Here is a 27,950-nt window from a genome sequence, read left to right as displayed (position 1 = left end):
CTCTCCACCTTCATTCATGATTCAACAATCTTTTCCATACGCCTCCTGTATATCTTAGCAATAGCTCCTGTCGGGCACCTAACCTCTCTATGTCTTTCAGGAACAAGTCCAGGGATGATGTCAATGAGGTTTCAGGGAGAGATAGAAAGGGGCATTGCTTCCCAGCTTCTATATTGAATGCTGTGCGGAAGCGATTTATCTGCCAGGAACCACTCATCATTGTTCTTGGCCATGACACAGGGATCTGTGACTTGCCGTAACTCCCTGCCTAAAATTAAACAAGACATTACAGTTACATCCTGTAGCCTGAAGGGGTTAATTGTATTAATTAACCATAGAGCAACAGCGAAACATAACTATAATTTACAAAGCATATTCTTGTAAATTAGTTACTAGTGAAGAGACAATTGAAGAACATTATTCAGCGTTAATTCCAACAAGTGTAGCTGCCTTGTTAGTGCAGTAGGTAGCAACGTCAGTCTCATAATCTGAAGGTCGTGAGTTCGATCCTCACATGGGGCAACCTGTCTTTTTCTCACCCCTCTCTATGTTCTTTCTATGTTGTCAAACCAGCCATATTGCTCTGAGACGACTTAGAGGTTGCACTGACAGCCCAAGGTTCCAGTGAGTGGGCAAGAACTGATTCATATGGCTATTGCCCTCCTAATCACTTGAACCTGATGCTCAATAGGATTGCTGTGTTCAAAATGTGTAAGTGTCTGGGCACTTCAGCATAAAGTGATGGGAGACACCTAGTTGAGTGTAGTGTATTCCTTCATATGTAGGGATCTACTTATAGTGCAGAGGAGGTTTAGTTGAGATCAGATCTTCCCTAACACCAATACATCAAAAGTAAAATTGATCTTGTAACTATACAAGGTCTCCAACGTAATAGCAAAAAAGTAAAACTTAGATCAAACAAAAAACAAATTTAAAGATAAAAAAATGATGAAAACAAAATCTGACACTATTCCCTGTCCTTCTTCCCAGCATGAGGAAACCACTTTAATCACTGTGAGACACATGCAAAAATGTCTGAATGTCACACAAAATGAACGGCACTCCATAATTTAGGAAATTTTACCAACACCCAAATATAGTACACTTATGTGGTGTGATGAGACACAAGGTGGGAAAGGACTGTCTCTGGATTCTGATTTTACTAAGAGACCACCCATCCAAGATGGACCCCTAATGAAGGACTAGGAAACAGGGACCCTGGGTACATCGATATGGGTAGGATAACACCCTCAGACAGTCAGTGTAAATAATCACATTTTTTTATCAAGTTGAGTCCAGATAGAGATCACTAAATGTCAGAAAGGATCACTCTCTATTACAGTGTCAGAGGTCAGGACAGGACACAGCTGGTGTTTCTGTAGTGTAGTGGTTATCACGTTCACCTCACACGCAAAAGGTCCCCAGTTCGAAACTGGGCAGAAACAGGCCTTAGTTCTCCTTTTATATAGGACATGTGAGATGTAAAATTGATATAATATCCTGTAAATACTATTTGTATCAACAGGAAGTTTTAATGGCATTGCATCAGTGTTCATTAGGGAAACTAGTGTATTGTAAGGAATAATACAACCCTGTAAGTGGCAAGTTATTTTTGGTACAGAATTTTAACAAGACAAACATAAGCATGCAGGATGTTCGATACTAGAGTAGTGGGATCTGTAGGGGTGAGGGTGTCAGAGTGAAGTTAGCCATGCATTGGGAAGGGGGGAACATTGTGGGGAAGTGGAGGGCCCCTGTTCTAATCATCTGTCCTGGGACCCATGATCTCTGATGACGGCCTTACCTCTTCCTATACAAGCAAGTTTTCTACTGGCTGTTCCCATTGTTTGACTACACTGCTTGCTTACATGTACAACACCATCTATCTCTCCACCTTCATTCATGATTCAACAATCTTTTCCATACGCCTCCTGTATATCTTAGCAATAGCTCCTGTCGGGCACCTAACCTCTCTATGTCTTTCAGGAACAAGTCCCAGGGATGATGTCAATGAGGTTTCAGGGAGAGATAGAAAGGGGCATTGCTTCCCAGCTTCTATATTGAATGCTGTGCGGAAGCGATTTATCTGCCAGGAACCACTCATCATTGTTCTTGGCCATGACACAGGGATCTGTGACTTGCCGTAACTCCCTGCCTAAAATTAAACAAGACATTACAGTTACATCCTGTAGCCTGAAGGGGTTAATTGTATTAATTAACCATAGAGCAACAGCGAAACATAACTATAATTTACAAAGCATATTCTTGTAAATTAGTTACTAGTGAAGAGACAATTGAAGAACATTATTCAGCGTTAATTCCAACAAGTGTAGCTGCCTTGTTAGTGCAGTAGGTAGCACGTCAGTCTCATAATCTGAAGGTCGTGAGTTCGATCCTCACATGGGGCAACCTGTCTTTTTCTCACCCCTCTCTATGTTCTTTCTATGTTGTCAAACCAGCCATATTGCTCTGAGACGACTTAGAGGTTGCACTGACAGCCCAAGGTTCCAGTGAGTGGGCAAGAACTGATTCATATGGCTATTGCCCTCCTAATCACTTGAACCTGATGCTCAATAGGATTGCTGTGTTCAAAATGTGTAAGTGTCTGGGCACTTCAGCATAAAGTGATGGGAGACACCTAGTTGAGTGTAGTGTATTCCTTCATATGTAGGGATCTACTTATAGTGCAGAGGAGGTTTAGTTGAGATCAGATCTTCCCTAACACCAATACATCAAAAGTAAAATTGATCTTGTAACTATACAAGGTCTCCAACGTAATAGCAAAAAAGTAAAACTTAGATCAAACAAAAAACAAATTTAAAGATAAAAAAATGATGAAAACAAAATCTGACACTATTCCCTGTCCTTCTTCCCAGCATGAGGAAACCACTTTAATCACTGTGAGACACATGCAAAAATGTCTGAATGTCACACAAAATGAACGGCACTCCATAATTTAGGAAATTTTACCAACACCCAAATATAGTACACTTATGTGGTGTGATGAGACACAAGGTGGGAAAGGACTGTCTCTGGATTCTGATTTTACTAAGAGACCACCCATCCAAGATGGACCCCTAATGAAGGACTAGGAAACAGGGACCCTGGGTACATCGATATGGGTAGGATAACACCCTCAGACAGTCAGTGTAAATAATCACATTTTTTTATCAAGTTGAGTCCAGATAGAGATCACTAAATGTCAGAAAGGATCACTCTCTATTACAGTGTCAGAGGTCAGGACAGGACACAGCTGGTGTTTCTGTAGTGTAGTGGTTATCACGTTCGCCTCACACGCGAAAGGTCCCCAGTTCGAAACTGGGCAGAAACAGGCCTTAGTTCTCCTTTTATATAGGACATGTGAGATGTAAAATTGATATAATATCCTGTAAATACTATTTGTATCAACAGGAAGTTTTAATGGCATTGCATCAGTGTTCATTAGGGAAACTAGTGTATTGTAAGGAATAATACAACCCTGTAAGTGGCAAGTTATTTTTGGTACAGAATTTTAACAAGACAAACATAAGCATGCAGGATGTTCGATACTAGAGTAGTGGGATCTGTAGGGGTGAGGGTGTCAGAGTGAAGTTAGCCATGCATTGGGAAGGGGGGAACATTGTGGGGAAGTGGAGGGCCCCTGTTCTAATCATCTGTCCTGGGACCCATGATCTCTGATGACGGCCTTACCTCTTCCTATACAAGCAAGTTTTCTACTGGCTGTTCCCATTGTTTGACTACACTGCTTGCTTACATGTACAACACCATCTATCTCTCCACCTTCATTCATGATTCAACAATCTTTTCCATACGCCTCCTGTATATCTTAGCAATAGCTCCTGTCGGGCACCTAACCTCTCTATGTCTTTCAGGAACAAGTCCCAGGGATGATGTCAATGAGGTTTCAGGGAGAGATAGAAAGGGGCATTGCTTCCCAGCTTCTATATTGAATGCTGTGCGGAAGCGATTTATCTGCCAGGAACCACTCATCATTGTTCTTGGCCATGACACAGGGATCTGTGACTTGCCGTAACTCCCTGCCTAAAATTAAACAAGACATTACAGTTACATCCTGTAGCCTGAAGGGGTTCATTTTATTAATTAACCATAGAGCAACAGCGAAACATAACTATAATTTACAAAGCATATTCTTGTAAATTAGTTACTAGTGAAGAGACAATTGAAGAACATTATTCAGCGTTAATTCCAAACAGTGTAGCTGCCTCGTTAGCGCAGTAGGTAGTGCGTCAGTCTCATAATCTGAAGGTCGTGAGTTCGATCCTCACATGGGGCAACCTGTCATTTTCTCACCCCTCTCTATGTTTTTTCTATGTTGTCAAACCAGCCATATTGCTCTGAGACGACTTAGAGGTTGCACTGACAGCCCAAGGTTCCAGTGAGTGGGCAAGAACTGGTTCATATGGCTATTGCCCTCCTAATCACTTGAACCTGATGCTCAATAGGATTGCTGTGTTCAAAATGTGTAAGTGTCTGGGCACTTCAGCATAAAGTGATGGGAGACACCTAGTTGAGTGTAGTGTATTCCTTCATATGTAGGGATCTACTTATAGTGCAGAGGAGGTTTAGTTGAGATCAGATCTTCCCTAACACCAATACATCAAAAGTAAAATTGATCTTGTAACTATACAAGGTCTCCAACGTAATAGCAAAAAAGTAAAACTTAGATCAAACAAAAAACAAATTTAAAGATAAAAAAATGATGAAAACAAAATCTGACACTATTCCCTGTCCTTCTTCCCAGCATGAGGAAACCACTTTAATCACTGTGAGACACATGCAAAAATGTCTGAATGTCACACAAAATGAACGGCACTCCATAATTTAGGAAATTTTACCAACACCCAAATATAGTACACTTATGTGGTGTGAGGAGACACAAGGTAGGAAAGGACTGTCTCTGGATTCTGATTTTACTAAGAGACCACCCATCCAAGATGGACCCCTAATGAAGGACTAGGAAACAGGGACCCTGGGTACATCGATATGGGTAGGATAACACCCTCAGACAGTCAGTGTAAATAATCACATTTTTTTATCAAGTTGAGTCCAGATAGAGATCACTAAATGTCAGAAAGGATCACTCTCTATTACAGTGTCAGAGGTCAGGACAGGTCACAGCTGGTGTTTCTGTAGTGTAGTGGTTATCACATTCGCCTCACACGCGAAAGGTCCCCAGTTCGAAACTGGGCAGAAACAGGCCTTAGTTCTCCTTTTATATAGGACATGTGAGATGTAAAATTGATATAATATCCTGTAAATACTATTTGTATCAACAGGAAGTTTTAATGGCATTGCATCAGTGTTCATTAGGGAAACTAGTGTATTGAAAGGAATAATACAACCCTGTAAGTAGCAAGTTATTTTTGGTACAGAATTTTAACAAGACAAACATAAGCATGCAGGATGTTCGATACTAGAGTAGTGGGATCTGTAGGGGTGAGGGTGTCAGAGTGAAGTTAGCCATGCATTGGGAAGGGGGGAACATTGTGGGGAGGTGGAGGGCCCCTGTTCTAATCATCTGTCCTGGGACCCATGATCTCTGATGACGGCCTTACCTCTTCCTATACAAGCAAGTTTTCTACTGGCTGTTCCCATTGTTTGACTACACTGCTTGCTTACATGTACAACACCATCTATCTCTCCACCTTCATTCATGATTCAACAATCTTTTCCATACGCCTCCTGTATATCTTAGCAATAGCTCCTGTCGGGCACCTAACCTCTCTATGTCTTTCAGGAACAAGTCCCAGGGATGATGTCAATGAGGTTTCAGGGAGAGATAGAAAGGGGCATTGCTTCCCAGCTTCTATATTGAATGCTGTGCGGAAGCGATTTATCTGCCAGGAACCACTCATCATTGTTCTTGGCCATGACACAGGGATCTGTGACTTGCCGTAACTCCCTGCCTAAAATTAAACAAGACATTACAGTTACATCCTGTAGCCTGAAGGGGTTAATTGTATTAATTAACCATAGAGCAACAGCGAAACATAACTATAATTTACAAAGCATATTCTTGTAAATTAGTTACTAGTGAAGAGACAATTGAAGAACATTATTCAGCGTTAATTCCAACAAGTGTAGGTGCCTTGTTAGCGCAGTAGGTAGCGCGTCATCTCATAATCTAGTGATCATAATCGTGAGTTCGATCCTCACATGGGGCAACCTGTCTTTTTCTCACCCCTCTCTATGTTTTTTCTATGTTGTCAAACCAGCCATATTGCTCTGAGACGACTTAGAGGTTGCACTGACAGCCCAAGGTTCCAGTGAGTGGGCAAGAACTGATTCATATGGCTATTGCCCTCCTAATCACTTGAACCTGATGCTCAATAGGATTGCTGTGTTCAAAATGTGTAAGTGTCTGGGCACTTCAGCATAAAGTGATGGGAGACACCTAGTTGAGTGTAGTGTATTCCTTCATATGTAGGGATCTACTTATAGTGCAGAGGAGGTTTAGTTGAGATCAGATCTTCCCTAACACCAATACATCAAAAGTAAAATTGATCTTGTAACTATACAAGGTCTCCAACGTAATAGCAAAAAAGTAAAACTTAGATCAAACAAAAAACAAATTTAAAGATAAAAAAATGATGAAAACAAAATCTGACACTATTCCCTGTCCTTCTTCCCAGCATGAGGAAACCACTTTAATCACTGTGAGACACATGCAAAAATGTCTGAATGTCACACAAAATGAACGGCACTCCATAATTTAGGAAATTTTACCAACACCCAAATATAGTACACTTATGTGGTGTGAGGAGACACAAGGTGGGAAAGGACTGTCTCTGGATTCTGATTTTACTAAGAGACCACCCATCCAAGATGGACCCCTAATGAAGGACTAGGAAACAGGGACCCTGGGTACATCGATATGGGTAGGATAACACCCTCAGACAGTCAGTGTAAATAATCACATTTTTTTATCAAGTTGAGTCCAGATAGAGATCACTAAATGTCAGAAAGGATCACTCTCTATTACAGTGTCAGAGGTCAGGACAGGTCACAGCTGGTGTTTCTGTAGTGTAGTGGTTATCACATTCGCCTCACACGCGAAAGGTCCCCAGTTCGAAACTGGGCAGAAACAGGCCTTAGTTCTCCTTTTATATAGGACATGTGAGATGTAAAATTGATATAATATCCTGTAAATACTATTTGTATCAACAGGAAGTTTTAATGGCATTGCATCAGTGTTCATTAGGGAAACTAGTGTATTGAAAGGAATAATACAACCCTGTAAGTAGCAAGTTATTTTTGGTACAGAATTTTAACAAGACAAACATAAGCATGCAGGATGTTCGATACTAGAGTAGTGGGATCTGTAGGGGTGAGGGTGTCAGAGTGAAGTTAGCCATGCATTGGGAAGGGGGGAACATTGTGGGGAGGTGGAGGGCCCCTGTTCTAATCATCTGTCCTGGGACCCATGATCTCTGATGACGGCCTTACCTCTTCCTATACAAGCAAGTTTTCTACTGGCTGTTCCCATTGTTTGACTACACTGCTTGCTTACATGTACAACACCATCTATCTCTCCACCTTCATTCATGATTCAACAATCTTTTCCATACGCCTCCTGTATATCTTAGCAATAGCTCCTGTCGGGCACCTAACCTCTCTATGTCTTTCAGGAACAAGTCCCAGGGATGATGTCAATGAGGTTTCAGGGAGAGATAGAAAGGGGCATTGCTTCCCAGCTTCTATATTGAATGCTGTGCGGAAGCGATTTATCTGCCAGGAACCACTCATCATTGTTCTTGGCCATGACACAGGGATCTGTGACTTGCCGTAACTCCCTGCCTAAAATTAAACAAGACATTACAGTTACATCCTGTAGCCTGAAGGGGTTAATTGTATTAATTAACCATAGAGCAACAGCGAAACATAACTATAATTTACAAAGCATATTCTTGTAAATTAGTTACTAGTGAAGAGACAATTGAAGAACATTATTCAGCGTTAATTCCAACAAGTGTAGCTGCCTTGTTAGCGCAGTAGGTAGCGCGTCAGTCTCATAATCTGAAGGTCGTGAGTTCGATCCTCACATGGGGCAACCTGTCATTTTCTCACCCCTCTCTATGTTTTTTCTATGTTGTCAAACCAGCCATATTGCTCTGAGACGACTTAGAGGTTGCACTGACAGCCCAAGGTTCCAGTGAGTGGGCAAGAACTGATTCATATGGCTATTGCCCTCCTAATCACTTGAACCTGATGCTCAATAGGATTGCTGTGTTCAAAATGTGTAAGTGTCTGGGCACTTCAGCATAAAGTGATGGGAGACACCTAGTTGAGTGTAGTGTATTCCTTCATATGTAGGGATCTACTTATAGTGCAGAGGAGGTTTAGTTGAGATCAGATCTTCCCTAACACCAATACATCAAAAGTAAAATTGATCTTGTAACTATACAAGGTCTCCAACGTAATAGCAAAAAAGTAAAACTTAGATCAAACAAAAAACAAATTTAAAGATAAAAAAATGATGAAAACAAAATCTGACACTATTCCCTGTCCTTCTTCCCAGCATGAGGAAACCACTTTAATCACTGTGAGACACATGCAAAAATGTCTGAATGTCACACAAAATGAACGGCACTCCATAATTTAGGAAATTTTACCAACACCCAAATATAGTACACTTATGTGGTGTGATGAGACACAAGGTGGGAAAGGACTGTCTCTGGATTCTGATTTTACTAAGAGACCACCCATCCAAGATGGACCCCTAATGAAGGACTAGGAAACAGGGACCCTGGGTACATCGATATGGGTAGGATAACACCCTCAGACAGTCAGTGTAAATAATCACATTTTTTTATCAAGTTGAGTCCAGATAGAGATCACTAAATGTCAGAAAGGATCACTCTCTATTACAGTGTCAGAGGTCAGGACAGGACACAGCTGGTGTTTCTGTAGTGTAGTGGTTATCACATTCGCCTCACACACGAAAGGTCCCCAGTTCGAAACTGGGCAGAAACAGGCCTTAGTTCTCCTTTTATATAGGACATGTGAGATGTAAAATTGATATAATATCCTGTAAATACTATTTGTATCAACAGGAAGTTTTAATGGCATTGCATCAGTGTTCATTAGGGAAACTAGTGTATTGTAAGGAATAATACAACCCTGTAAGTGGCAAGTTATTTTTGGTACAGAATTTTAACAAGACAAACATAAGCATGCAGGATGTTCGATACTAGAGTAGTGGGATCTGTAGGGGTGAGGGTGTCAGAGTGAAGTTAGCCATGCATTGGGAAGGGGGGAACATTGTGGGGAAGTGGAGGGCCCCTGTTCTAATCATCTGTCCTGGGACCCATGATCTCTGATGACGGCCTTACCTCTTCCTATACAAGCAAGTTTTCTACTGGCTGTTCCCATTGTTTGACTACACTGCTTGCTTACATGTACAACACCATCTATCTCTCCACCTTCATTCATGATTCAACAATCTTTTCCATACGCCTCCTGTATATCTTAGCAATAGCTCCTGTCGGGCACCTAACCTCTCTATGTCTTTCAGGAACAAGTCCCAGGGATGATGTCAATGAGGTTTCAGGGAGAGATAGAAAGGGGCATTGCTTCCCAGCTTCTATATTGAATGCTGTGCGGAAGCGATTTATCTGCCAGGAACCACTCATCATTGTTCTTGGCCATGACACAGGGATCTGTGACTTGCCGTAACTCCCTGCCTAAAATTAAACAAGACATTACAGTTACATCCTGTAGCCTGAAGGGGTTAATTTTATTAATTAACCATAGAGCAACAGCGAAACATAACTATAATTTACAAAGCATCTTCTTGTAAATTAGTTACTAGTGAAGAGACAATTGAAGAACATTATTCAGCGTTAATTCCAAACAGTGTAGCTGCCTTGTTAGCGCAGTAGGTAGCACGTCAGTCTCATAATCTGAAGGTCGTGAGTTCGATCCTCACATGGGGCAACCTGTCTTTTTCTCACCCCTCTCTATGTTCTTTCTATGTTGTCAAACCAGCCATATTGCTCTGAGACGACTTAGAGGTTGCACTGACAGCCCAAGGTTCCAGTGAGTGGGCAAGAACTGATTCATATGGCTATTGCCCTCCTAATCACTTGAACCTGATGCTCAATAGGATTGCTGTGTTCAAAATGTGTAAGTGTCTGGGCACTTCAGCATAAAGTGATGGGAGACACCTAGTTGAGTGTAGTGTATTCCTTCATATGTAGGGATCTACTTATAGTGCAGAGGAGGTTTAGTTGAGATCAGATCTTCCCTAACACCAATACATCAAAAGTAAAATTGATCTTGTAACTATACAAGGTCTCCAACGTAATAGCAAAAAAGTAAAACTTAGATCAAACAAAAAACAAATTTAAAGATAAAAAAATGATGAAAACAAAATCTGACACTATTCCCTGTCCTTCTTCCCAGCATGAGGAAACCACTTTAATCACTGTGAGACACATGCAAAAATGTCTGAATGTCACACAAAATGAACGGCACTCCATAATTTAGGAAATTTTACCAACACCCAAATATAGTACACTTATGTGGTGTGATGAGACACAAGGTGGGAAAGGACTGTCTCTGGATTCTGATTTTACTAAGAGACCACCCATCCAAGATGGACCCCTAATGAAGGACTAGGAAACAGGGACCCTGGGTACATCGATATGGGTAGGATAACACCCTCAGACAGTCAGTGTAAATAATCACATTTTTTTATCAAGTTGAGTCCAGATAGAGATCACTAAATGTCAGAAAGGATCACTCTCTATTACAGTGTCAGAGGTCAGGACAGGACACAGCTGGTGTTTCTGTAGTGTAGTGGTTATCACATTCGCCTCACACACGAAAGGTCCCCAGTTCGAAACTGGGCAGAAACAGGCCTTAGTTCTCCTTTTATATAGGACATGTGAGATGTAAAATTGATATAATATCCTGTAAATACTATTTGTATCAACAGGAAGTTTTAATGGCATTGCATCAGTGTTCATTAGGGAAACTAGTGTATTGAAAGGAATAATACAACCCTGTAAGTAGCAAGTTATTTTTGGTACAGAATTTTAACAAGACAAACATAAGCATGCAGGATGTTCGATACTAGAGTAGTGGGATCTGTAGGGGTGAGGGTGTCAGAGTGAAGTTAGCCATGCATTGGGAAGGGGGGAACATTGTGGGGAGGTGGAGGGCCCCTGTTCTAATCATCTGTCCTGGGACCGATGATCTCTGATGACGGCCTTACCTCTTCCTATACAAGCAAGTTTTCTACTGGCTGTTCCCATTGTTTGACTACACTGCTTGCTTACATGTACAACACCATCTATCTCTCCACCTTCATTCATGATTCAACAATCTTTTCCATACGTCTCCTGTATATCTTAGCAATAGCTCCTGTCGGGCACCTAACCTCTCTATGTCTTTCAGGAACAAGTCCCAGGGATGATGTCAATGAGGTTTCAGGGAGAGATAGAAAGGGGCATTGCTTCCCAGCTTCTATATTGAATGCTGTGCGGAAGCGATTTATCTGCCAGGAACCACTCATCATTGTTCTTGGCCATGACACAGGGATCTGTGACTTGCCGTAACTCCCTGCCTAAAATAAAACAAGACATTACAGTTACATCCTGTAGCCTGAAGGGGTTAATTTTATTAATTAACCATAGAGCAACAGCGAAACATAACTATAATTTACAAAGCATCTTCTTGTAAATTAGTTACTAGTGAAGAGACAATTGAAGAACATTATTCAGCGTTAATTCCAAACAGTGTAGCTGCCTTGTTAGCGCAGTAGGTAGCACGTCAGTCTCATAATCTGAAGGTCGTGAGTTCGATCCTCACATGGGGCAACCTGTCTTTTTCTCACCCCTCTCTATGTTCTTTCTATGTTGTCAAACCAGCCATATTGCTCTGAGACGACTTAGAGGTTGCACTGACAGCCCAAGGTTCCAGTGAGTGGGCAAGAACTGATTCATATGGCTATTGCCCTCCTAATCACTTGAACCTGATGCTCAATAGGATTGCTGTGTTCAAAATGTGTAAGTGTCTGGGCACTTCAGCATAAAGTGATGGGAGACACCTAGTTGAGTGTAGTGTATTCCTTCATATGTAGGGATCTACTTATAGTGCAGAGGAGGTTTAGTTGAGATCAGATCTTCCCTAACACCAATACATCAAAAGTAAAATTGATCTTGTAACTATACAAGGTCTCCAACGTAATAGCAAAAAAGTAAAACTTAGATCAAACAAAAAACAAATTTAAAGATAAAAAAATGATGAAAACAAAATCTGACACTATTCCCTGTCCTTCTTCCCAGCATGAGGAAACCACTTTAATCACTGTGAGACACATGCAAAAATGTCTGAATGTCACACAAAATGAACGGCACTCCATAATTTAGGAAATTTTACCAACACCCAAATATAGTACACTTATGTGGTGTGATGAGACACAAGGTGGGAAAGGACTGTCTCTGGATTCTGATTTTACTAAGAGACCACCCATCCAAGATGGACCCCTAATGAAGGACTAGGAAACAGAGACCCTGGGTACATCGATATGGGTAGGATAACACCCTCAGACAGTTAGTGTAAATAATCACATTTTTTTATCTAGTTGAGTCCAGATAGAGATCACTAAATGTCAGAAAGGATCACTCTCTATTACAGTGTCAGAGGTCAGGACAGGTCACAGCTGGTGTTTCTGTAGTGTAGTGGTTATCACATTCGCCTCACACGCGAAAGGTCCCCAGTTCGAAACTGGGCAGAAACAGGCCTTAGTTCTCCTTTTATATAGGACATGTGAGATGTAAAATTGATATAATATCCTGTAAATACTATTTGTATCAACAGGAAGTTTTAATGGCATTGCATCAGTGTTCATTAGGGAAACTAGTGTATTGTAAGGAATAATACAACCCTGTAAGTGGCAAGTTATTTTTGGTACAGAATTTTAACAAGACAAACATAAGCATGCAGGATGTTCGATACTAGAGTAGTGGGATCTGTAGGGGTGAGGGTGTCAGAGTGAAGTTAGCCATGCATTGGGAAGGGGGGAACATTGTGGGGAAGTGGAGGGCCCCTGTTCTAATCATCTGTCCTGGGACCCATGATCTCTGATGACGGCCTTACCTCTTCCTATACAAGCAAGTTTTCTACTGGCTGTTCCCATTGTTTGACTACACTGCTTGCTTACATGTACAACACCATCTATCTCTCCACCTTCATTCATGATTCAACAATCTTTTCCATATGCCTCCTGTATATCTTAGCAATAGCTCCTGTCGGGCACCTAACCTCTCTATGTCTTTCAGGAACAAGTCCCAGGGATGATGTCAATGAGGTTTCAGGGAGAGATAGAAAGGGGCATTGCTTCCCAGCTTCTATATTGAATGCTGTGCGGAAGCGATTTATCTGCCAGGAACCACTCATCATTGTTCTTGGCCATGACACAGGGATCTGTGACTTGCCGTAACTCCCTGCCTAAAATTAAACAAGACATTACAGTTACATCCTGTAGCCTGAAGGGGTTAATTTTATTAATTAACCATAGAGCAACAGCGAAACATAACTATAATTTACAAAGCATCTTCTTGTAAATTAGTTACTAGTGAAGAGACAATTGAAGAACATTATTCAGCGTTAATTCCAAACAGTGTAGCTGCCTCGTTAGCGCGTCAGTCTCATAATCTGAAGGTCGTGAGTTCGATCCTCACATGGGGCAACCTGTCTTTTTCTCACCCCTCTCTATGTTCTTTCTATGTTCTTTCTATGTTGTCAAACCAGCCATATTGCTCTGAGACGACTTAGAGGTTGCACTGACAGCCCAAGGTTCCAGTGAGTGGGCAAGAACTGATTCATATGGCTATTGCCCTCCTAATCACTTGAACCTGATGCTCAATAGGATTGCTGTGTTCAAAATGTGTAAGTGTCTGGGCACTTCAGCATAAAGTGATGGGAGACACCTAGTTGAGTGTAGTGTATTCCTTCATATGTAGGGATCTACTTATAGTGCAGAGGAGGTTTAGTTGAGATCAGATCTTCCCTAACACCAATACATCAAAAGTAAAATTGATCTTGTAACTATACAAGGTCTCCAACGTAATAGCAAAAAAGTAAAACTTAGATCAAACAAAAAACAAATTTAAAGATAAAAAAATGATGAAAACAAAATCTGACACTATTCCCTGTCCTTCTTCCCAGCATGAGGAAACCACTTTAATCACTGTGAGACACATGCAAAAATGTCTGAATGTCACACAAAATGAACGGCACTCCATAATTTAGGAAATTTTACCAACACCCAAATATAGTACACTTATGTGGTGTGATGAGACACAAGGTGGGAAAGGACTGTCTCTGGATTCTGATTTTACTAAGAGACCACCCATCCAAGATGGACCCCTAATGAAGGACTAGGAAACAGGGACCCTGGGTACATCGATATGGGTAGGATAACACCCTCAGACAGTCAGTGTAAATAATCACATTTTTTTATCAAGTTGAGTCCAGATAGAGATCACTAAATGTCAGAAAGGATCACTCTCTATTACAGTGTCAGAGGTCAGGACAGGACACAGCTGGTGTTTCTGTAGTGTAGTGGTTATCACATTCGCCTCACACACGAAAGGTCCCCAGTTCGAAACTGGGCAGAAACAGGCCTTAGTTCTCCTTTTATATAGGACATGTGAGATGTAAAATTGATATAATATCCTGTAAATACTATTTGTATCAACAGGAAGTTTTAATGGCATTGCATCAGTGTTCATTAGGGAAACTAGTGTATTGAAAGGAATAATACAACCCTGTAAGTAGCAAGTTATTTTTGGTACAGAATTTTAACAAGACAAACATAAGCATGCAGGATGTTCGATACTAGAGTAGTGGGATCTGTAGGGGTGAGGGTGTCAGAGTGAAGTTAGCCATGCATTGGGAAGGGGGGAACATTGTGGGGAGGTGGAGGGCCCCTGTTCTAATCATCTGTCCTGGGACCCATGATCTCTGATGACGGCCTTACCTCTTCCTATACAAGCAAGTTTTCTACTGGCTGTTCCCATTGTTTGACTACACTGCTTGCTTACATGTACAACACCATCTATCTCTCCACCTTCATTCATGATTCAACAATCTTTTCCATACGCCTCCTGTATATCTTAGCAATAGCTCCTGTCGGGCACCTAACCTCTCTATGTCTTTCAGGAACAAGTCCCAGGGATGATGTCAATGAGGTTTCAGGGAGAGATAGAAAGGGGCATTGCTTCCCAGCTTCTATATTGAATGCTGTGCGGAAGCGATTTATCTGCCAGGAACCACTCATCATTGTTCTTGGCCATGACACAGGGATCTGTGACTTGCCGTAACTCCCTGCCTAAAATTAAACAAGACATTACAGTTACATCCTGTAGCCTGAAGGGGTTAATTTTATTAATTAACCATAGAGCAACAGCGAAACATAACTATAATTTACAAAGCATCTTCTTGTAAATTAGTTACTAGTGAAGAGACAATTGAAGAACATTATTCAGCGTTAATTCCAAACAGTGTAGCTGCCTTGTTAGCGCAGTAGGTAGCACGTCAGTCTCATAATCTGAAGGTCGTGAGTTCGATCCTCACATGGGGCAACCTGTCTTTTTCTCACCCCTCTCTATGTTCTTTCTATGTTGTCAAACCAGCCATATTGCTCTGAGACGACTTAGAGGTTGCACTGACAGCCCAAGGTTCCAGTGAGTGGGCAAGAACTGATTCATATGGCTATTGCCCTCCTAATCACTTGAACCTGATGCTCAATAGGATTGCTGTGTTCAAAATGTGTAAGTGTCTGGGCACTTCAGCATAAAGTGATGGGAGACACCTAGTTGAGTGTAGTGTATTCCTTCATATGTAGGGATCTACTTATAGTGCAGAGGAGGTTTAGTTGAGATCAGATCTTCCCTAACACCAATACATCAAAAGTAAAATTGATCTTGTAACTATACAAGGTCTCCAACGTAATAGCAAAAAAGTAAAACTTAGATCAAACAAAAAACAAATTTAAAGATAAAAAAATGATGAAAACAAAATCTGACACTATTCCCTGTCCTTCTTCCCAGCATGAGGAAACCACTTTAATCACTGTGAGACACATGCAAAAATGTCTGAATGTCACACAAAATGAACGGCACTCCATAATTTAGGAAATTTTACCAACACCCAAATATAGTACACTTATGTGGTGTGATGAGACACAAGGTGGGAAAGGACTGTCTCTGGATTCTGATTTTACTAAGAGACCACCCATCCAAGATGGACCCCTAATGAAGGACTAGGAAACAGAGACCCTGGGTACATCGATATGGGTAGGATAACACCCTCAGACAGTTAGTGTAAATAATCACATTTTTTTATCTAGTTGAGTCCAGATAGAGATCACTAAATGTCAGAAAGGATCACTCTCTATTACAGTGTCAGAGGTCAGGACAGGTCACAGCTGGTGTTTCTGTAGTGTAGTGGTTATCACATTCGCCTCACACACGAAAGGTCCCCAGTTCGAAACTGGGCAGAAACAGGCCTTAGTTCTCCTTTTATATAGGACATGTGAGATGTAAAATTGATATAATATCCTGTAAATACTATTTGTATCAACAGGAAGTTTTAATGGCATTGCATCAGTGTTCATTAGGGAAACTAGTGTATTGAAAGGAATAATACAACCCTGTAAGTAGCAAGTTATTTTTGGTACAGAATTTTAACAAGACAAACATAAGCATGCAGGATGTTCGATACTAGAGTAGTGGGATCTGTAGGGGTGAGGGTGTCAGAGTGAAGTTAGCCATGCATTGGGAAGGGGGGAACATTGTGGGGAGGTGGAGGGCCCCTGTTCTAATCATCTGTCCTGGGACCCATGATCTCTGATGACGGCCTTACCTCTTCCTATACAAGCAAGTTTTCTACTGGCTGTTCCCATTGTTTGACTACACTGCTTGCTTACATGTACAACACCATCTATCTCTCCACCTTCATTCATGATTCAACAATCTTTTCCATACGCCTCCTGTATATCTTAGCAATAGCTCCTGTCGGGCACCTAACCTCTCTATGTCTTTCAGGAACAAGTCCCAGGGATGATGTCAATGAGGTTTCAGGGAGAGATAGAAAGGGGCATTGCTTCCCAGCTTCTATATTGAATGCTGTGCGGAAGCGATTTATCTGCCAGGAACCACTCATCATTGTTCTTGGCCATGACACAGGGATCTGTGACTTGCCGTAACTCCCTGCCTAAAATTAAACAAGACATTACAGTTACATCCTGTAGCCTGAAGGGGTTAATTGTATTAATTAACCATAGAGCAACAGCGAAACATAACTATAATTTACAAAGCATATTCTTGTAAATTAGTTACTAGTGAAGAGACAATTGAAGAACATTATTCAGCGTTAATTCCAACAAGTGTAGCTGCCTTGTTAGCGCAGTAGGTAGCGCGTCAGTCTCATAATCTGAAGGTCGTGAGTTCGATCCTCACATGGGGCAACCTGTCATTTTCTCACCCCTCTCTATGTTTTTTCTATGTTGTCAAACCAGCCATATTGCTCTGAGACGACTTAGAGGTTGCACTGACAGCCCAAGGTTCCAGTGAGTGGGCAAGAACTGATTCATATGGCTATTGCCCTCCTAATCACTTGAACCTGATGCTCAATAGGATTGCTGTGTTCAAAATGTGTAAGTGTCTGGGCACTTCAGCATAAAGTGATGGGAGACACCTAGTTGAGTGTAGTGTATTCCTTCATATGTAGGGATCTACTTATAGTGCAGAGGAGGTTTAGTTGAGATCAGATCTTCCCTAACACCAATACATCAAAAGTAAAATTGATCTTGTAACTATACAAGGTCTCCAACGTAATAGCAAAAAAGTAAAACTTAGATCAAACAAAAAACAAATTTAAAGATAAAAAAATGATGAAAACAAAATCTGACACTATTCCCTGTCCTTCTTCCCAGCATGAGGAAACCACTTTAATCACTGTGAGACACATGCAAAAATGTCTGAATGTCACACAAAATGAACGGCACTCCATAATTTAGGAAATTTTACCAACACCCAAATATAGTACACTTATGTGGTGTGATGAGACACAAGGTGGGAAAGGACTGTCTCTGGATTCTGATTTTACTAAGAGACCACCCATCCAAGATGGACCCCTAATGAAGGACTAGGAAACAGGGACCCTGGGTACATCGATATGGGTAGGATAACACCCTCAGACAGTCAGTGTAAATAATCACATTTTTTTATCAAGTTGAGTCCAGATAGAGATCACTAAATGTCAGAAAGGATCACTCTCTATTACAGTGTCAGAGGTCAGGACAGGACACAGCTGGTGTTTCTGTAGTGTAGTGGTTATCACATTCGCCTCACACACGAAAGGTCCCCAGTTCGAAACTGGGCAGAAACAGGCCTTAGTTCTCCTTTTATATAGGACATGTGAGATGTAAAATTGATATAATATCCTGTAAATACTATTTGTATCAACAGGAAGTTTTAATGGCATTGCATCAGTGTTCATTAGGGAAACTAGTGTATTGTAAGGAATAATACAACCCTGTAAGTGGCAAGTTATTTTTGGTACAGAATTTTAACAAGACAAACATAAGCATGCAGGATGTTCGATACTAGAGTAGTGGGATCTGTAGGGGTGAGGGTGTCAGAGTGAAGTTAGCCATGCATTGGGAAGGGGGGAACATTGTGGGGAAGTGGAGGGCCCCTGTTCTAATCATCTGTCCTGGGACCCATGATCTCTGATGACGGCCTTACCTCTTCCTATACAAGCAAGTTTTCTACTGGCTGTTCCCATTGTTTGACTACACTGCTTGCTTACATGTACAACACCATCTATCTCTCCACCTTCATTCATGATTCAACAATCTTTTCCATACGCCTCCTGTATATCTTAGCAATAGCTCCTGTCGGGCACCTAACCTCTCTATGTCTTTCAGGAACAAGTCCCAGGGATGATGTCAATGAGGTTTCAGGGAGAGATAGAAAGGGGCATTGCTTCCCAGCTTCTATATTGAATGCTGTGCGGAAGCGATTTATCTGCCAGGAACCACTCATCATTGTTCTTGGCCATGACACAGGGATCTGTGACTTGCCGTAACTCCCTGCCTAAAATTAAACAAGACATTACAGTTACATCCTGTAGCCTGAAGGGGTTAATTTTATTAATTAACCATAGAGCAACAGCGAAACATAACTATAATTTACAAAGCATCTTCTTGTAAATTAGTTACTAGTGAAGAGACAATTGAAGAACATTATTCAGCGTTAATTCCAAACAGTGTAGCTGCCTCGTTAGCGCCTCAGTCTCATAATCTGAAGGTCGTGAGTTCGATCCTCACATGGGGCAACCTGTTTTTTTCTCACCCCTCTCTATGTTCTTTCTATGTTGTCAAACCAGCCATATTGCTCTGAGATGACTTAGAGGTTGCACTGACAGCCCAAGGTTCCAGTGAGTGGGCAAGAACTGATTCATATGGCTATTGCCCTCCTAATTGAACCTGATGCTCAATAGGATTGCTGTGTTCAAAATGTGTAAGTGTCTGGGCACTTCAGCATAAAGTGATGGGAGACACCTAGTTGAGTGTAGTGTATTCCTTCATATGTAGGGATCTACTTATAGTGCAGAGGAGGTTTAGTTGAGATCAGATCTTCCCTAACACCAATACATCAAAAGTAAAATTGATCTTGTAACTATACAAGGTCTCCAACGTAATAGCAAAAAAGTAAAACTTAGATCAAACAAAAAACAAATTTAAAGATAAAAAAATGATGAAAACAAAATCTGACACTATTCCCTGTCCTTCTTCCCAGCATGAGGAAACCACTTTAATCATTGTGAGACACATGCAAAAATGTCTGAATGTCACACAAAATGAACGGCACTCCATAATTTAGGAAATTTTACCAACACCCAAATATAGTACACTTATGTGGTGTGATGAGACACAAGGTGGGAAAGGACTGTCTCTGGATTCTGATTTTACTAAGAGACCACCCATCCAAGATGGACCCCTAATGAAGGACTAGGAAACAGGGACCCTGGGTACATCGATATGGGTAGGATAACACCCTCAGACAGTCAGTGTAAATAATCACATTTTTTTATCAAGTTGAGTCCAGATAGAGATCACTAAATGTCAGAAAGGATCACTCTCTATTACAGTGTCAGAGGTCAGGACAGGTCACAGCTGGTGTTTCTGTAGTGTAGTGGTTATCACGTTCGCCTCACACGCGAAAGGTCCCCGGTTCGAAACTGGGCAGAAACAGGCCTTAGTTCTCCTTTTATATAGGACATGTGAGATGTAAAATTGATATAATATCCTGTAAATACTATTTGTATCAACAGGAAGTTTTAATGGCATTGCATCAGTGTTCATTAGGGAAACTAGTGTATTGAAAGGAATAATACAACCCTGTAAGTAGCAAGTTATTTTTGGTACAGAATTTTAACAAGACAAATATAAGCATGCAGGATGTTCGATACTAGAGTAGTGGGATCTGTAGGGGTGAGGGTGTCAGAGTGAAGTTAGCCATGCATTGGGAAGGGGGGAACATTGTGGGGAGGTGGAGGGGCCCTGTTCTAATCATCTGTCCTGGGACCCATGATCTCTGATGACTGCCTTACCTCTTCCTATACAAGCAAGTTTTCTACTGGCTGTTCCCATTGTTTGACTACACTGCTTGCTTACATGTACAACACCATCTATCTCTCCACCTTCATTCATGATTCAACAATCTTTTCCATACGCCTCCTGTATATCTTAGCAATAGCTCCTGTCGGACACCTAACCTCTCTATGTCTTTCAGGAACAAGTCCCAGGGATGATGTCAATGAGGTTTCAGGGAAAGATAGAAAGGGGCATTGCTTCCCAGCTTCTATATTGAATGCTGTGCGGAAGCGATTTATCTGCCAGGAACCACTCATCATTGTTCTTGGCCATGACACAGGGATCTGTGACTTGCCGTAACTCCCTGCCTAAAATTAAACAAGACATTACAGTTACATCCTGTAGCCTGAAGGGGTTAATTTTATTCATTAACCATAGAGCAACAGCGAAACATAACTATAATTTACAAAGCATCTTCTTGTAAATTAGTTACTAGTGAAGAGACAATTGAAGAACATTATTCAGCGTTAATTCCAAACAGTGTAGCTGCCTTGTTAGCACAGTAGGTAGTGCGTCAGTCTCATAATCTGAAGGTCATGAGTTCAATCCTCACATGGGGCAACTTGTCTTTTTCTCACCCCTCTCTATGTTCTTTCTATGTTGTCAAACCAGCCATATTGCTCTGAGACGACTTAGAGGTTGCACTGACAGCCCAAGGTTCCAGTGAGTGGGCAAGAACTGATTCATATGGCTATTGCCCTCCTAATCACTTGAACCTGATGCTCAATAGGATTGCTGTGTTCAAAATGTGTAAGTGTCTGGGCACTTCAGCATAAAGTGATGGGAGACACCTAGTTGAGTGTAGTGTATTCCTTCATATGTAGGGATCTACTTATAGTGCAGAGGAGGTTTAGTTGAGATCAGAGCTTCCCTAACACCAATACATCAAAAGTAAAATTGATCTTGTAACTATACAAGGTCTCCAACGTAATAGCAAAAAAGTAAAACTTAGATCAAACAAAAAACAAATTTAAAGATAAAAAAATGATGAAAACAAAATCTGACACTATTCCCTGTCCTTCTTCCCAGCATGAGGAAACCACTTTAATCACTGTGAGACACATGCAAAAATGTCTGAATGTCACACAAAATGAACGGCACTCCATAATTTAGGAAATTTTACCAACACCCAAATATAGTACACTTATGTGGTGTGATGAGACACAAGGTGGGAAAGGACTGTCTCTGGATTCTGATTTTACTAAGAGACCACCCATCCAGAGCTGGATTAAGGCTTCGGGGGGCCCGGGGCACTTAAGACAGGGGGGCCCCTAAAATCTAAAATTAAGGGCATAGGGACACATCCTGCATTACATCACCTACAGCCCACAGTATGACACTTACAGCTCTCCCAGAGGGCTCGCTTAGGTTGTCTGCATAAGAAAAATCATTGCTTCCACAAACTAAAATACTGTACATTAAAACAATCACCAAAACACCACATTAAAATTAGGGATGTGCACCGGCGACTTTTGAGGTCTCGTGTTTTGTGTTTTGGATCCGGATTTTCGTTATTTTTGGGGTTCGGATTTGTCTCGCAAAACACTTGACGAAAGGTCTCGGTTCGGATTTAAGGTTTTGGATTCGGATTTTTTGGGAAAAAAACATAAAAAGTTTAAAAATCAAGTTTTTGGGCTTATTTTCACTCCTAGGCTATTATTAACCTCAATAACATTCAATAACAAGCATTTCCACTAATTTACAGTGTATTCTGAACACCTCACAATATAGTTATTAGTCCAAAACGTTGCAACAAGGTATCTTTCTGGACTGCGTAGAGGAGTGGGTCACCACAATATCTATTAAAAACCCTGAACTTTTATGAATCGCACCAATAAATGTACCTGGACTGCGTATAGGAGTGGGTCACCACAAGATATATTAAAAACCCTGAACTTTTATGATTCGCACCAATAAATGTACCTGGACTGCGTAGAGGAGTGGGTCACCACAATATCTATTAAAAACCCTGAACTTTTATGAATCGCACCAATAAATGTACCTGGACTGCGTATAGGAGTGGGTCACCACAAGATATATTAAAAACCCTGAACTTTTATGATTCGCACCAATAAATGTACCTGGACTGCGTAGAGGAGTGGGTCACCACAAGATATATTAAAAACCCTGAACTTTTATGAATCGCACCAATAAATGTACCTGGACTGCGTAGAGGAGTGGGTCACCACAATATATCTTAAAAACCCTGAACTTTTATGAATCGCACCAATAAATGTACCTGGACTGCGTAGAGGAGTGGGTCACCACAATATATTAAAAACCCTGAACTTTTATGAATCGCACCAATAAATGTACCTGGACTGCGTAGAGGAGTGGGTCACCACAATATATATTAAAAACCCTGAACTTTTATGATTCGCACCAATAAATGTACCTGGACTGCGTAGAGGAGTGGGTCACCACAAGATATATTAAAAACCCTGAACTTTTATGATTCGCACCAATAAATGTACCTGGACTGCGTAGAGGAGTGGGTCACCACAATATCTATTAAAAACCCTGAACTTTTATGAATCGCACCAATAAATGTACCTGGACTGCGTATAGGAGTGGGTCACCACAAAATATATTAAAAACCCTGAACTTTTATGATTCGCACCAATAAATGTACCTGGACTGCGTAGAGGAGTGGGTCACCACAATATCTATTAAAAACCCTGAACTTTTATGAATCGCACCAATAAATGTACCTGGACTGCGTATAGGAGTGGGTCACCACAAGATATATTAAAAACCCTGAACTTTTATGATTCGCACCAATAAATGTACCTGGACTGCCTAGAGGAGTGGGCACTGGGCACCACAATAAAATATATAAAAAACCTTCAACAGGTCTGCATTACACTACACATACGGCTGCTCCTCCATCCTCTCCATCATATACATGTTGGAGTTTTAGCGTGTGACAACCTCTTGTTTTTGATAATGTCAGTGCATTTTGAATATTTTTCAATTTGCCCCACACCACTGAATGAACTTTATCTATGATACGCATCTATCTATCTTGACTGCGTAGTGTGGTGGCCCCGGTACACAATTTGGTACCGAGGCCACAATATAATTAAAAAACCCTCCACGTGTCAGAATTCCACCAAAAAAGGGTATGGACTGCGTAGTGTGGTGGCCCCGGTACACAATTTGGTACCGAGGCCACAATATAATTTAAAAATTGGGCATCAACAGTCAACGTTGTTTAATATCTGATACACCTCTATCTGGACTGCATAGTGGAGTGGCCCCGGTACCCAATTTGGTACCGGGGCCACAATACCTCCTCCAAACATGGTACAGACAATTCGTCATTGAGATCCCATCAAGTATGTTAAAGACAGACAGGGTCGAAGTGTTATTCGTTGACTTTGTAAACCTAAAAAACTGTCCCTGTTGCACATAGTCGTGCAATGAAGACTGACTTTTTCATTTAAAGGCACGATCTTTCAAGTGTAGTGTTTGTAAGTCTAAGTCATATTATACTTTTGGTAAAATCGGTTTATTTTGTTCCTCTTTATGGTAATTAGTCATAGAATTAAAGTATGAAATAGAATTAAAGTATGAAATAGAATTAAAGTATTAAATAGAATTAAAGTATGAAATAGAATTAAAGTATGAAATAGAATTAAAGTATGAAATAGAGTGGTATAGAGTTGTAGTGTGGTATAGATAGAGTGGTCCACACAATATAATAATAAAACCCTCAACTGGTCTGAATTCCACCAAACAAGTATCTGGACTGCGTAGTGTGGTGGCCCCGGTACACAATTTGGTACCGAGGCCACAATATAATTAAAAAACCCTCCACGTGTCAGAATTCCACCAAACAAGTATCTGGACTGCATAGTGGGGTGGCCCCGGTACACAATTTGGTACCGAGGCCACAATATAATAAAAAAATTGGGCATCAACTGTCACCGTTGTTTAATATCTGATACACCTAAATATGGACTGCACAGTGGAGTGGCCCCGGTAGTAAATTTGGTGCCGGGGCCACAATACCTCCTCCAACTTCCAAGTGTAGTGTTTATAAAGACAGACAGCGTCGAAGTGTTATTAGTTGACTTTCTTAACCCTAAAATTGTCCCTGTTGCAAATATTCGTGCAATGGACAGTTACTTTTTTATTGAAAGACTCAAGCTTTCAAGTGTAGTGTTTATAAAATATAAACAACAATACAGTAGTTTTAGAGCACGTCAATACCTCTTGTTTTAAATTATGACACGGCATTTTACTTTTGGTTTAATTTCTTGTATTTTTTTAAATTTGGTTTTACTTTTTGAACATGGCAAACGACTGTTGATTGGTCATATAATGCAAAAAAAAAAGGTCCAAGATGGAATTGTCCTTGGGCCCTCACACCCACCCTTATGTTGTTTAAATAGGACATGCACACTTTAACAAACCAATCATTTCAGCGACAGGGCCTACCAAACAACTTTGGCTGAAATGATTGGTTTGTTTGGGCCCCCACACCAAAAAAGCTATTCATCTCTCCCTGTACAGACTAAACAGGCTCTACTGAGGCAAGATGTCGTCCTCATCCTCAACCTCTGATTCCTCTCCCCCTACAGTGTGTACTTCCTCCTCATCACACATTATCAATTTGTCCCCGCTGGACTCCACAACCACAGGTCCCTCTGTAGTATCTGGAGGGCAGTGCTGTACTTCATTGAGGAATTGATTATTCATTTTTATAAACATCATTTTTTCAACGTTCTGAGGAAGCAACCTCCTTCGCCGCTCACTGACCAGGTTCCCCGCTGCACTAAAAACTCTTTCCGAGTACATACTGGAGGGGGGACAACTCAGGTAAAATAGAGCCAGTTTGTACAGGGGCTTCCAAACTGCCTTTTTTTCCTGCCAGTAACAATATGGACTGTCTGACATGTCTACTTGGATGGTGTCAGCAAAGTAATCATCCACAATTTTTTCTATTGTGACAGCATCCAATGCAGCGACAGTAGACATGTCTGCAATGGTTGGCAGGTCCTTCAGTCCGGACCAGATGTTATCAGCATCCCCGCCAGTGCCTCTTTTGGGAAAACTGAGCTTTTTCCTCGCAGCCATAGATGTGGAAGAAAATGAGGGTGGAGCTGTTGGCATGTCACGGTCCTCTTCAGAGGACAATCTCCTGACCAGCAGGTCTTTGCACCGCTGTAGACTTGTGTCCGCCGGAAACAGAGACACAACATACGCTTTAAACCGAGGATCGAGCACGGTGGCCAGAATGTATTCCTCTGACTTTAAAAGAGTGACCACCCTCGGATCCTGGCAAAGCGTACGAAGGGCTACATCCACAAGAGCTACATGCTTGCTGTAATCGCAATGGCTTACCAGCTCCTCCCTCACTTTCTCCAGCTGCTTCTGCAACAGCCTGATCAGGGGAATGACCTGACTCAAGCTGGCAGTGTCGGAACTGACTTCTCGTGTGGCAAGTTCAAATGGCTGCAGAACCTTGCACAACACGGAAATCAGTCTCCACTGCGCTTGACTGAGGCGCATCCCCACTCCTTTGCCTATGTCGTAGGTGGCTGTGTAGGCCTGAATGGCCTTTTGCTGCTCCTCCATCCTCTGCAGCATATAGAGGGTGGAGTTCCAGCGCGTCACAACCTCTTGTTTGAGGTGATGGCAGGGCAGGTTCATGCTTTTTTGATGTGCCTCTAGTCTGCGGTAGGCACTGGCTGAATGCCGAAAGTGTCCAGCAAGCATCTCCTGCACACCCCTGTCACTCTTGAGGTAATGCTGCACCACCAAATTAATGGTGTGGGCAAAACATGGGACGTGCTGGAAATTGCCCATATTTAATGCCCGCACAATGTTACTGGCATTGTCTGACACCACAAATCCCCATGAAAGTCTAAGTGGGGTAAGCCACTGGGAGATAATTTCCCTCATTTTCTCTAATATGTTGTCAGCGTTGTGCCTCTTATTAAAGCCTGTAATACACAATGTTGCCTGCCTTTGCACGAGCCGCCATTTTGTAGTTGCTGCTACTGATGCAGCTGTTGCTGTTGCTGCGGAAGGGGATGCATCTACCCAGTGGGCTGTCACAGTCATATAGTCCTTAGTTTGCCCAGAACCACTTGTCCACATGTCCGTGGTTAAGTGGACAGTGGGTACAACCGCATTTTTTAGAGCACTGAGGACACTTGATCGTACTTCTCTGTACATTTTTGGTATCGCCTGCCTAGTGAAGTGGAATCTCGAGGGGATTTGGTACCGGGGACACAATACCTCCATCAACCCTCTAAATCCCACTCCACTGATGGCGGACACCGGGCGCACGTCTGACACCAACATTGCAGTTACAGCCGCAGTTATACGCTTTGCAATAGGGTGACTACTATCGTATTTTGTGGTCATGGCAAACGACTGTTGGACGGTCAATTGTTTTGTGAAAGACTTAGCGGTCTTACGACTTCCCCTCTGGGAAGATGACCGACTAACAGCAGCAACAGCAGCAGTGGCAGTAGTAGGCGTACCGCTGCAGGATTCCTCGGATGAATCCCGTATTGAGGAGGACTCAGTCTGGCTGCTGACTTGGGCTGCAGGACTGAATCTGATGGAGATTGTGGAGGAAGTTGACGAGGAGGGTGTTGCTGGTGTGTATCCAACTGGACCACGGGATTTAGGTGTCCCTGTACCGATGAGGGTCCTAGCCCCAGTTCCTGAACTAACCACTGAACTATGAAGGTTATTCAGGTGACGTATAAGGGAGGATGTTCCTAGGTGGGCAAGATCCTTACCCCTGCTTATTTGAGCTTTACATAAGCTACATATGGCCATACATTGGTTGTCTGGATTTGGATAAAAATAACTCCAGACCGAAGAGGTGCATTTTTTGGTCTTCTGACCAGGCATGACGATGGGCTTTTTCATCCCATGGACATCAGCTGTTTCCCCCCCTGGTGCCTCATTTACAATAACCACATCACCATCCTCATCATCAAGTTCCTCCACAGCGCCAGCTACATCATCAATAGCCTCCTCCCGAGCCACCTCTTCCCGTACAGTGATGGGAAGGTCAGGCTTGACAACCACCAACATCCTTGGACTCGCCTTGTGGATTTGTGATAATTTCTCTTTAGAAGGCAGAGTTGTTTGCTGTTTTGTTGCTGACAGCATAACTCTCTTCAATTTTTTGTAGGGGGGGGGGAGGAGGAGGAGGGCTAAGATCCGTGGGTGAAGCTGAACCACTAGTCATGAACACGGGCCAGGGCCTAAGCCGTTCCTTGCCACT

At 41.8% G+C, this 27,950-nt stretch overlaps 20 non-coding genes across 20 annotated transcripts; all 20 read left to right on the top strand.

The window, feature by feature from the left end:
* The first annotated feature begins 448 nt into the window (after positions 1–448).
* On the top strand, positions 449–522 carry TRNAM-CAU (transfer RNA methionine (anticodon CAU)). The gene has a single exon. It is a non-coding gene; the product is annotated as a tRNA-Met (tRNA).
* An 850-nt stretch (positions 523–1,372) lies between these two features.
* TRNAV-CAC (transfer RNA valine (anticodon CAC)) lies at positions 1,373–1,445 on the top strand. Its single transcript has one exon. It is a non-coding gene; the product is annotated as a tRNA-Val (tRNA).
* Positions 1,446–2,335: 890 nt separating this feature from the next.
* On the top strand, positions 2,336–2,408 carry TRNAM-CAU (transfer RNA methionine (anticodon CAU)). The gene has a single exon. It is a non-coding gene; the product is annotated as a tRNA-Met (tRNA).
* Positions 2,409–3,258: 850 nt separating this feature from the next.
* TRNAV-CAC (transfer RNA valine (anticodon CAC)) lies at positions 3,259–3,331 on the top strand. The gene has a single exon. It is a non-coding gene; the product is annotated as a tRNA-Val (tRNA).
* An 890-nt stretch (positions 3,332–4,221) lies between these two features.
* Positions 4,222–4,294, top strand: TRNAM-CAU (transfer RNA methionine (anticodon CAU)). Its single transcript has one exon. It is a non-coding gene; the product is annotated as a tRNA-Met (tRNA).
* An 850-nt stretch (positions 4,295–5,144) lies between these two features.
* TRNAV-CAC (transfer RNA valine (anticodon CAC)) lies at positions 5,145–5,217 on the top strand. Its single transcript has one exon. It is a non-coding gene; the product is annotated as a tRNA-Val (tRNA).
* A 1,818-nt stretch (positions 5,218–7,035) lies between these two features.
* On the top strand, positions 7,036–7,108 carry TRNAV-CAC (transfer RNA valine (anticodon CAC)). The gene has a single exon. It is a non-coding gene; the product is annotated as a tRNA-Val (tRNA).
* Positions 7,109–7,998: 890 nt separating this feature from the next.
* TRNAM-CAU (transfer RNA methionine (anticodon CAU)) lies at positions 7,999–8,071 on the top strand. The gene has a single exon. It is a non-coding gene; the product is annotated as a tRNA-Met (tRNA).
* An 850-nt stretch (positions 8,072–8,921) lies between these two features.
* TRNAV-CAC (transfer RNA valine (anticodon CAC)) lies at positions 8,922–8,994 on the top strand. Its single transcript has one exon. It is a non-coding gene; the product is annotated as a tRNA-Val (tRNA).
* An 890-nt stretch (positions 8,995–9,884) lies between these two features.
* Positions 9,885–9,957, top strand: TRNAM-CAU (transfer RNA methionine (anticodon CAU)). The gene has a single exon. It is a non-coding gene; the product is annotated as a tRNA-Met (tRNA).
* An 850-nt stretch (positions 9,958–10,807) lies between these two features.
* On the top strand, positions 10,808–10,880 carry TRNAV-CAC (transfer RNA valine (anticodon CAC)). The gene has a single exon. It is a non-coding gene; the product is annotated as a tRNA-Val (tRNA).
* An 890-nt stretch (positions 10,881–11,770) lies between these two features.
* Positions 11,771–11,843, top strand: TRNAM-CAU (transfer RNA methionine (anticodon CAU)). Its single transcript has one exon. It is a non-coding gene; the product is annotated as a tRNA-Met (tRNA).
* Positions 11,844–12,693: 850 nt separating this feature from the next.
* On the top strand, positions 12,694–12,766 carry TRNAV-CAC (transfer RNA valine (anticodon CAC)). Its single transcript has one exon. It is a non-coding gene; the product is annotated as a tRNA-Val (tRNA).
* A 1,812-nt stretch (positions 12,767–14,578) lies between these two features.
* Positions 14,579–14,651, top strand: TRNAV-CAC (transfer RNA valine (anticodon CAC)). Its single transcript has one exon. It is a non-coding gene; the product is annotated as a tRNA-Val (tRNA).
* An 890-nt stretch (positions 14,652–15,541) lies between these two features.
* TRNAM-CAU (transfer RNA methionine (anticodon CAU)) lies at positions 15,542–15,614 on the top strand. Its single transcript has one exon. It is a non-coding gene; the product is annotated as a tRNA-Met (tRNA).
* An 850-nt stretch (positions 15,615–16,464) lies between these two features.
* Positions 16,465–16,537, top strand: TRNAV-CAC (transfer RNA valine (anticodon CAC)). Its single transcript has one exon. It is a non-coding gene; the product is annotated as a tRNA-Val (tRNA).
* An 890-nt stretch (positions 16,538–17,427) lies between these two features.
* TRNAM-CAU (transfer RNA methionine (anticodon CAU)) lies at positions 17,428–17,500 on the top strand. Its single transcript has one exon. It is a non-coding gene; the product is annotated as a tRNA-Met (tRNA).
* Positions 17,501–18,350: 850 nt separating this feature from the next.
* TRNAV-CAC (transfer RNA valine (anticodon CAC)) lies at positions 18,351–18,423 on the top strand. Its single transcript has one exon. It is a non-coding gene; the product is annotated as a tRNA-Val (tRNA).
* Positions 18,424–20,220: 1,797 nt separating this feature from the next.
* On the top strand, positions 20,221–20,293 carry TRNAV-CAC (transfer RNA valine (anticodon CAC)). Its single transcript has one exon. It is a non-coding gene; the product is annotated as a tRNA-Val (tRNA).
* Positions 20,294–21,183: 890 nt separating this feature from the next.
* Positions 21,184–21,256, top strand: TRNAM-CAU (transfer RNA methionine (anticodon CAU)). The gene has a single exon. It is a non-coding gene; the product is annotated as a tRNA-Met (tRNA).
* The last annotated feature ends 6,694 nt before the right edge of the window (positions 21,257–27,950 follow it).

This window comes from Mixophyes fleayi (assembly GCF_038048845.1).
Source record: "Mixophyes fleayi isolate aMixFle1 chromosome 4 unlocalized genomic scaffold, aMixFle1.hap1 SUPER_4_unloc_1, whole genome shotgun sequence".
Classification (NCBI taxonomy): Eukaryota; Metazoa; Chordata; class Amphibia; order Anura; family Limnodynastidae; genus Mixophyes; species Mixophyes fleayi.
The sequence above is the reverse complement of the archived record's forward strand: the minus strand, read 5'-3'. Positions and strand labels throughout refer to the sequence as shown.